This window comes from Acyrthosiphon pisum, unplaced genomic scaffold (genome assembly GCF_005508785.2).
Source record: "Acyrthosiphon pisum isolate AL4f unplaced genomic scaffold, pea_aphid_22Mar2018_4r6ur Scaffold_21109;HRSCAF=23054, whole genome shotgun sequence".
Lineage (NCBI taxonomy): Eukaryota > Metazoa > Arthropoda > Insecta > Hemiptera > Aphididae > Acyrthosiphon > Acyrthosiphon pisum.
In genome coordinates, this window is record NW_021770540.1 from 1,075,034 (window position 1) to 1,085,555 (window position 10,522).

At 26.3% G+C, this 10,522-nt stretch overlaps 1 pseudogene; it reads left to right on the top strand.

The window, feature by feature from the left end:
• The first annotated feature begins 2,683 nt into the window (after window positions 1–2,683).
• The window catches only part of LOC115034805, a 13,703-nt pseudogene continuing 5,864 nt past the window's right edge, over window positions 2,684–10,522 (top strand).

Consider the following 10,522-nt stretch of genomic DNA (forward strand, 5'->3'; position numbering starts at 1 on the left):
ACCAATGAATGCCGGAAAATGATAAATTTCAAATGTCAATAGAAATCAAATAAAATGAGTTACGTATGTTTCAATTTCCTCAGATAAAATCGTTGTGTAACGAACCAAAAATCAAAAGTTATACCTATATTATACATTATTATGTTAGTAGGATGAAGATGTTGGTATTCAGGAGCCTCAGCCTCAACTCCTTCCAACTGAGTTAGTTTAAGGGGCCTCGCCTCGGATATTATTTAAGCGGAAAAATTTAGAAAATTTTTAATCTCTTCTATAACTCCTGTGATCTATGTGTTTGGTGTAAATGATAATTAGTGTGATTGAAATTGTATGCAAATACAACTCTCGTACGTGCATGCATACTATATGGATTTTTCAACAATTAACTTATTGTTTTGACAAAACTAATGTTAGTTGACATTGTCTGATTTTAATTCTGAAAAAAAATTGAATTAAACAGAAAAATGCCTAAATCATTGCAAAACGTGGTATTGTGTAATAATTATTATTTTACGTTCATTGAATCACGTAGTATCTAAGTTTAAGTTATGTAAATACCTTTAATATAATATTTGGTTTAATAACTATTCATAAATATAATGTATGACACAAACACATATCGTTAATTGAAGGGTGAAAATGCAAATTGTGGTATTGTCAAAATTTCGAAAATCGAGTAAATTGTCGATTTTTATGGAAAACAATTTAAGGAATTCGATTTTACAGTCAGAATTAAATTATATCGACTACTTTTGTGAATAAAATCGATTTTAAAACTGATGTTCAATGTATAATGTGATATTGCCACATTTAATGTCAATGCAAAACGTAATACATGTTCAAGTCACAACATATTATTGCCCATGTTATTAGTATTGGAGCATACTTGATATCATTGCAAAACGTGGTATTGCAAATATTATATTCTTCTTCAAAACGTGGTATTGCCGGCAATAATGCGTTTTGTATCAACAGAAATAGGAACAACTTTAAAACGTGATATTGCCATTACTATTTCAAAACCTGCAATACTACGTTTTGGTCTGAGACGAAATTCTTAAAGCATTAAAAACAATGTTTGCAATTTAGGTAGATTTATTTTGACACTTTCAATTGTTTAATTTTTAATTTTATTTTCTGAATGTTTATTGTCGTCAGAAAATGTAGTACAGTTTTCCTTGATATGAGATAATTTTGGTTTACATCGGAAATTATGAAAACGTGATTTTTTGATTAAATAATTTTATATTATTATGTATGGTTTTATAAAAGTATTTAACACTGTATAATAATGCCTAATAATAATAATAATATTTATTGTTGTTTTTCAAAAGAATAGTGTCATATTAGATTTAACATAAAAAATTGATTAGAATATAAAAAATTATGTTTCCAAAAGTCTGAGCTTGTGGGGAGACAATAGTTCAAATGTTTCTTAATTTTATAAATTATACTTATCAACTCTGTTTACAAATATAAATTTAGATAAAAATAAAATAAAAAGATAACATTGTAATATACAATTTAAATTAAAACAAAAACAAATTATTTAGGATATTCTTGAAATAGAAAAGTATATACAACTAATTTTAATAACTAATCGGTTTGTAACATTGTTACTTTGTAGTTAACATTTTTTTTTATATGAGTTAAAGTTATTAAAACTGTTAATGTTGATATTAAATATACTACAATAATATAAACTGATATGATGAGGATTTCGTTTGCCAAATTCACTATTAGATTTAAACATTTGAAAAGTATTATTTTTAATTTGGCGAGTACAATAATTATGTTTAAAATTAATTTCTTTATGATTATAGGAGTATAGATTACGTAAAACTTCTATTATGTGCACAAAAAAACCATTCGCATGATATATTTTGTAATAAGATATTCTATAGAGACTTGAATTTAAGGAAAACACTTCTATTTTCTTTACAGTTATACCAATAGGATTATCCCATTTAAGTACTTGTCAATATTAACACCTGGGTATTTAATTGGGTCAACAGATTCAATATGAATACAATTGCAATTAAAAATATCATAATTTAGAGATTTCACGATGGGAAATATTTTTAAACAATGTATTTTTATATCGTCGATAATTTGAAAGCTTTTTTCCTTTGAAACCATGAAAGGAATACAAAATGTCTTTTCATAATTTATTTAAGAGAATTTAAAATAAACCGTTTATTCACATCAGACACAATATGCGTCGCTTTAGAAACTAGATTGGCTTTTTATTGGTCATTAATTAGTATTGTGGTATCATAAGTAAAATACGCAATTAAGTCTTCACATTTTAATTCGAGGAGATCAATTATATTTCCCGACATTTTTTAATATTTTCCCTCCTCAACATAATTAATTGTACACTCATTAGCGTATATGTATAGAGGTTACAATTCAATCATGTCATTCCCTCTCAACGTATCCACGGATGAGGACCCAGAATTGAAATATTATTATATGTAACAGCAGTGATCAGAGATAAGAGCCACGTAGCATTACAACATAATAAAAAATTATCGGAACAACTGAATCACAGTTTTCCGGTTCAATATATTTATATAATTATTTCGGGCAGTATTTAGAAGTAACAGATCAAGGATGTTCTAAACATATCAATTTATTTTAGAACGCATGTCTGTTACCTATTTATTCTTGTTGTTGAAAACGTATGAAACACTCTATAATTGATAAAACCATAGTCAAAATGTTAATCATAACGTTCAGACTTATTTTATTTTTCTCATCGTCTCAATCCGATAACTTTTTTAGGCCAAACTTGCCTCTGGTAAATTAAGAATTAGCTTGATTTATTAAACATAATATATTTTTTATATTATTAATACTAATGTGCTAAATTTATATTTGTGACATCTTTGTAATTAAATTTGTATATATTATATTTATTCTACTTATTACAGGGCGAATATCGCCTGGTGATTGATAAAGTATATCCGTGTGAAACAACAAAAAACTATTCAATTCAGTTTAATTTGTATTTTAGTAAAAATTCATCAAGTGTTAAGAGTTAAAAGGGAATGTGACACTTTTGATACCTTTCGAGAATAATCTTACTGTAAGTACATATTATACGTATAATGATAAATTTAAGAATGGTATAATACATTTATAAAATAGATCCTCCAATACCGGATAATTCTTTTATCAAAAATTACTTGTTATTTCAAAATTTTTTTAATTTTTTTGAAAATATTCTTTTACATATTTTCAAGTTGCTTGTAAACATCGTTTTAATTAATAAATTATATTTTTAAATATTTTTTATCCTAATATTTTTTTAAGTTTTTTACTTATTTGAATGACAACATAGGGTTTTAATTTTATATTCCAAAGCAGAATGTACCTACCGTAATTACAAAAACCTAGCTACTCCATTGGTTAGACCATACGGGGACAAGGATGGCACATTATATTTTAATTAATATTTCATTAATGAGACATAAAACTAATTTGTATCTGTAATTAACAGGGTAAACTTAAATAATGACCGACATTAAATGTGTAAAAACCTATTTGATTTTCCCCTCAACTCATACATTATAATATTAATCTTAATTATGATTATATTTATCACGAAATATGTGTCTGAAGTTGCAAAGTCTTGGTGAACATCGCAATGGTATTGTTATAGTTATGATCTATGAGTAATTAATTTTAATTTCTCCATGAATTGTAAATGTTTTTAGTCATTTTAATTAAAATAATAGAGTATTTCTTTGTAGCTTGATTGTAACCTTGCGTCTTGTGGCTCAACTGGTGAATGGGTGCCAAACGTTTATATTCTCAATACAAAAAAAAGGTGGATAAGTGGATGTCGCTTTACTGTACAAGTGTGAAGTGGGTCACTGTATAATGGATATTATTAAATTTGAATTCAATAATATAATATCACTGTATAAGAAAAACGATTCTGAGCAGAGACGGTATGTCAGTCTAGGTCAGTGGTTTTCAAACTTTTTTTATACACGGCACACCGTACACTTCAAAAAATTTTCACGGCACACTGACATTTTTTTAGATGAACAAAATTGTTTTGAATTAATTATAATTTTATATACATTTAATTAGAAATTTTTATTATTTATTTATTAATATTACAATTACAGTATAATTAGTTATTAAATTTATTTACAAAAAAAAGTGTAGTTTATACATAGGTACATTTAATGAGAAAATATGTGTGCCTGATGGGCGTTACAAATATTTTTAATTCTTGGACGAATAGTGGACAGACATACCCTCATTTCTTCTTCCATTGAATTTTTCTCGTTTTTATTTTTTATATTCGCAAGCGCTGAATACCCTTGTTCACAAAGATATGAGGTTGAGAACGGCAATAGAATAGTCAGTGCTTTTATAGATATCTCTGGATATTCTTTAGAAACATATATCCAGAATTTATTGAGAGTGAACTCTTTGAATTTCAACTGCAATGTTCGATAATTTTTAATTGAACAGACATTTTCTTCTTCAACAAGTTTTAAATCAACCAAGTCACTAATAGACACATTAAAAGGGTCTCGTACCCAGTCATAATTTTTAATATTAATACTTGGAAAATATTTATTCATTTTTACTTCTAACAATGTGATGGACTCGACTATTAATTTATAACTTATCTTAATCACTTTATTCCTACAAACTGTCGATTTATTAATATATAAATATATATCAAATCCATAGAGATTGAAAGCATTTATTTTCTTATATCGCAATTCAATGCAATCGGTAATTTATGGAAAAACCACGGCACACCTAGTGCATACTCGCGGCACACCAGTGTGCCGCGGCACCCAGTTTGAAAACCACTGGTCTAGGTATAAGACATATTATATACTTATATCTATGATATTAAAAAAAAATTGACCTATAATATACACAGGAATATCACAATATCCATTAGGTAGGTACTTATAACGCGTTATACATCAACAACAAACCGTGATACTATCATAAGTATATACTAGTATGCTTTAGAAGTTTCAAATACCCACGAGTTATATTATACAATCACAACAAAATAACTAAAATAGTTATTCTAGGTTTTTTAACATGTAATTAACATGTAATTCGAACTTAAAAAGACTATAAAAATAAACTTCGCTTATGAAATTCTTAGAATTTTTTGTAACAGAGTTAAATATTTAAGTAGAATCTTTTTTTAAATTTTCAATCCTTAGATATAAAAGTTGAACATTTTATAATTTTTTAACTACAAAATTATTATTCAATTTTAAATTTCATAAATTTTGTCAAAATTTCAATTTCAAATGCTTATAAAAAAAAATTGTTTTTACAAACATTTAAAGATCCAATTTTGACAAAACTTATGAAATTGAAAATTGAAAATTTTTTTTTTAGTTAATAATTTATAAAATGTTCAACTTTTATAACTAAAGCTTGAAAATTTAAAACAAGATTCCATGTAAGTAGGTTATTCTGTTACCAAAAAATCTAAAAAATACATAAGCACAGTTTATTTTTATAGTCATTTTAATCTCAAATTTAGACGAAATTACATATTATAAAACCTGAAATAACTATTTTAGTTATTTTGTTGTTATTGTATAATATTATTGGTAGGTACTTGAAACTTCTAAAGTATAATATTATAATATATCTATGATAGTTTCACACTATCACGGTTTGTTGTTAATGTTTAACGCGTTATAAGTACCTAATGGATATTGTGATATAATTAATTTGGAATTTATTACAGGTACCTATTATAGGTCAATTATTTTTTTAATACAATAGATAAGTATATATATGTTTAATACCTAGACTGATATACCGTCTCTTGTAACTTACTGTACAGCAGAGCGACATCCACTTACCCACCTTTCTAGTTCTGAAAATAAAAAAAATTATGAATTTGAAAATGTACGACATTTTGATGCATTTTGTCAACATTTGAACTTTGAATGCATATGAAAATAATCGTGACTATGTATTAGTTTTCTACTATAAAGTGAAAAAGTTTTTATCGAGAATAATTAAAATAAATATATAAATATCTAAAAATGTCTCAAGGCTTTAACTAGTTAAAAAACAGACAAAATGTTTCAAAATTGTTGCCATTCATTGAAAATGCTCATTCATTTTTTTATTTATTTTATTTCAGAAAAATTAAATTATAATACAGTAATAACAATAATAACATTATACATTAGTATACTAAGCTAACCTTGTATCTGGTATACTGAGTTATTCTATCGATAAATATACGAAAGGTACTAATAAATAGTAATAATAAAATAGTATTAATTAATTTATACAATATTAATATCAATGTGTCCTTAAATATTTACATTTATACGTAACCAATTTGATTGATACACAATATATTCTCATCAAGGTCATAAATTATTGTTTATTTTATAAGAGTTTTATTAATTATATAATTAGGTTCATTAGTCCATAAACCTAATATAACGTTTCAGATAAACGTGTATTAGACTCTTTACATAATTTACCAAATAATTGTTTAATATAGGTAGGTAGATAATATTATGTAAACGGGAAAACATCTTAAATTGGTTAATGTTACACTATGTGATTTTATATACTTCCCTGTCTATCTTCTATCTATATTTTCTATATAATTGTGTATGTGCCATTGTACAAATCTTATGATAATTGGTTTAATGTACAATTTATAGATAGATTGTATGTTTGTGAGGCTAAATAACTAAAACGGTGGATACGCCGACGGAAGCTATTTTTAATATATTTTTTGGGTAATATGAACTGTATTTATGTATGTTTTATTTATGCCTCCCCAGCATGTTTTACCATATGCTAAAATTGAATAAAATAATACAATAAATACTCGTATTAAAACTATTTTATTTAGAAAACAATGCTTTTAAAATGGAGCAGTTAATCTTCTCATATTGTTGTCATCGTTCTATATGTTTGTATTTGACAATTTTAGACTAAAATGTATCGTTATTCCTAAATATTTAAATGATAATACCATAGTTATTTGTTTACAGTTGTAGCAGGTTGAATAAGTATTACATTTATGTACAATAAAGTGGTATCCATCGGTTACCTGTAGACGACTTGTGACTATTGGCATAAATAATGATTTATTCAGGTATGTTAAGGGATAACACATTTTATTCAACCCAATTATAGAGATGCTCTAAGGTAGGTACAGTCAACACTTCATTTTATTTCTTCCCAATTATCATGGCCAATAACTAGCGCTATATCATCATTACACATGAAAACCCTATCTTTTAATAAACACACCGGTATTTCGTTAATACAAATTAAGAATAATATAGAGTCTAGTTAATTACCTTGTGCGACTCCTTAGTTATTGACATAACAATAATAGCTACTATATAATGTAAACCTTGCGTATGATATAAGAGTCTATAAAATCTGAGTTTATTCCTATCATATATAAATCTTACGGTTGTGGAAGAAACCGTTCAGTCTATACCAATGGTATTTAGATTAAAAATCGATTTTCATAATATTGTGATGCCCAAAATACCCAGATTTGAGTCTGCGTTTATTATTATAATAATATGGGTTTATGATAGTATTGAACAACGTATAATCAGTACAATATTATTTTCATCTATGTTTACAATACTAACTAAACTATATACTATCAACAATTTTACTTGATTGAATCAAGTGCACTTGATAAAATAATAGTTGAGTTTGAGTACAATTGTAACAATTTTATGAACAATCCATTTTATTAATATTGTAACTTTTTTCTTTGATTAAATTTTTATTCTGTTGTGTAAAATGTATCTGTTATAGAGGGTGATTCATTAAGCGTAAAACACTCATTATCTCAAAAAGTATTAATGTTTTTGATACTATATTTTACATAGTATAAAGTTGTTAAAAAAACAACGTTTTGCTTAAAAAATTATAATTTAAAATATTTTTCATCCTTATAATTTAATTATACTTTTTCGAATGACTGCATAGAGTTTTCATTCTTATTTTCCAAAGCAGAATATTTTTCTAATTGTTTTGATACATAAAAATCGAATTAAGGACAAGTAGCTTATGAGATATAACAATTTGAAGTTTTGACAAGTGGAGTAGTGGACAAAGATTTTGGGGGGTAACCCAAACCACCCTACTCCACCCATCAAAAATTTAAATACTTATAACACATAAACTACTCGCTCTAAATTCAATTTAAGAATCAAACTACTTGGAAAAATATTCTGCTTTAGAATATGAAATTAAAACTCTGCTGTCATTCAAAAAAGTAAAAAAACATAAAAAAGATTTAAAAATATAATTTTTAATAAAAACGTTGTTTTTTTTAATAACATGGAACTATGTAAATAAATAATTTCCAAAACATTAATACTTTTTGAGATATTGTTTTACGCTAAATATATCACCATCTATATAATGCGTATAGGCAAAAATGTATTAAGAATTGTTGACCACGGTACAATCGTAACGTGTTACAATTTTACCAAGTCACCACTACCTACTTATGCATTTGTAACAATTTTGTTTTCTAAATGTTTGCAGGGCACATATATTACGTCAGGGATCGATAAGAAGAAATTTGAAGATATGAACTTCCCCAAAACATATTTTATGGAAAATATAAAGCTGTGTGTCTCGAAAAATACCCGAACACTCTATATATTATGACATGACGTACATAAAAATTCTAAAGCACGTTCATTAACTGCTAAAGGGCCATGATAAATGTGTCACGATTTTTGACACTAGTTGTCCAATAATATTGTCATCTACCGTGTTTCCACGGAAACAGGGTACACATACTGATATACTTACACTTTATCACACATTACCTTATTATTTTATGATTAACGTGTCTTAATTCTGAATTTTATTATATTTTATACACTCAATGACAGTATCAAATTGATGTATATAGATATACTTAAATTCACCAAACGATATTCTCCTTGTAATAAAAGGAATAATTATATGTAAAAATGTAATTACGAAGAAAACTCAAATATAAACTACGTATAGGTACACTTCAACGATAATAATAAAAAACCATTATTATTTTTAATGAATCAAGCAGATCATTAATTATTACTATTCAATAATCATTGACACGCTTGGCTTTTTATGTGCAGAGCGACCGAATCGGTTGGCACAAAGTATACGAAATCCTATATTTTAATAATAATTTGCTATGTACCGACTTGACGAAAATCTGCAACATTTATGTAATACCACCTTCATCTACAGTGGAGTAAAGGCAACGATTTTATGATTATGTGCGCCCTAGTAACGAAATTAGTAATTAGGCACCTATACCACTGACATTATTATTAAATAATATTTAACAATTATGTGTAATGTACACATAATTAATATGGCAATATAATTTTTATATATAGCTGTAAATGTGTAGAAAAAGGAATTGGGCTATTTTGTCGTAGCTATGCGTTCTACCACATATTGCATTTTACTATAACGCTTTCGTTTTTTCATAATTTATTTCGAGAGAATTCAAACTAAACCATTTTCCACATCAGACATTATTTGCGTTGCCTTAGAAATTAGTTTGGCTTTATTTTGGACAATAAATTAGTATTGTGGTATCATCAGCAAATCACGCAATTAAACAATCACATTTTAATTTTAGAAGATAGCTTGTATATACAAAGAAAAGTAGAGGTCCCAGAACAGTTCCTTGTGGAACTCCGTAGTTCAAAGTGTTATAATTGCTGAATACATTATTAAATAATAAAATGTAATAATATTGATTATTTTATTTATTTATTTGACTACGATTTGTTAAAAAAAAAAACATTTGATGAGATTATTAAGAACACCACGAATTTCATAATTGTATATAATATATTTTTTTTAATACCTAGTATATTATGATCTACAGAATCAAAGACTATTTTAACATTAAGAAAAATACCAAGATGAAAATCGTCCTATTCTACATATTATTTTTTACGGTAGTTAACTTCCAACACCGATGAAGTAGAGGTAGGTAGCACATATTTTACCTAACGGAAAGTTAATATCATGTATAAATTATTTTTTACCAATTAGTTAACATTTGAAAATGTATTATTTCTAGACATTTTTATATTTTCCATACTCTATATGATTATTTGTTCACTCATTTCCGTAAATTTTTAGAGGTTAATATTCAATTATTTCATTCCCTCTAAAGGTTTCTACAGATGAGACCTATACTGGTCATACACTGATGATAACTATATCACACTGCATACGTAAAATATTATTATATATGTAACAGTGGCGACCAGAGATAAGAACCGCGTAGCACTACAATATGATGAAAAATAATAAGGCTATTATTAGTATAGAACCTAAACATTTTACAAGTTACAATACAAGTCGCAGTCCGCAAGTATCAATTAAAAGAGCTATGGTCATCCATGATAAATAATATAGATAATCTGGTTTTTTATTCTTTTTACAATTATTTTTTTTTGTGAAAATTGTATCACACGCACTTTATTTT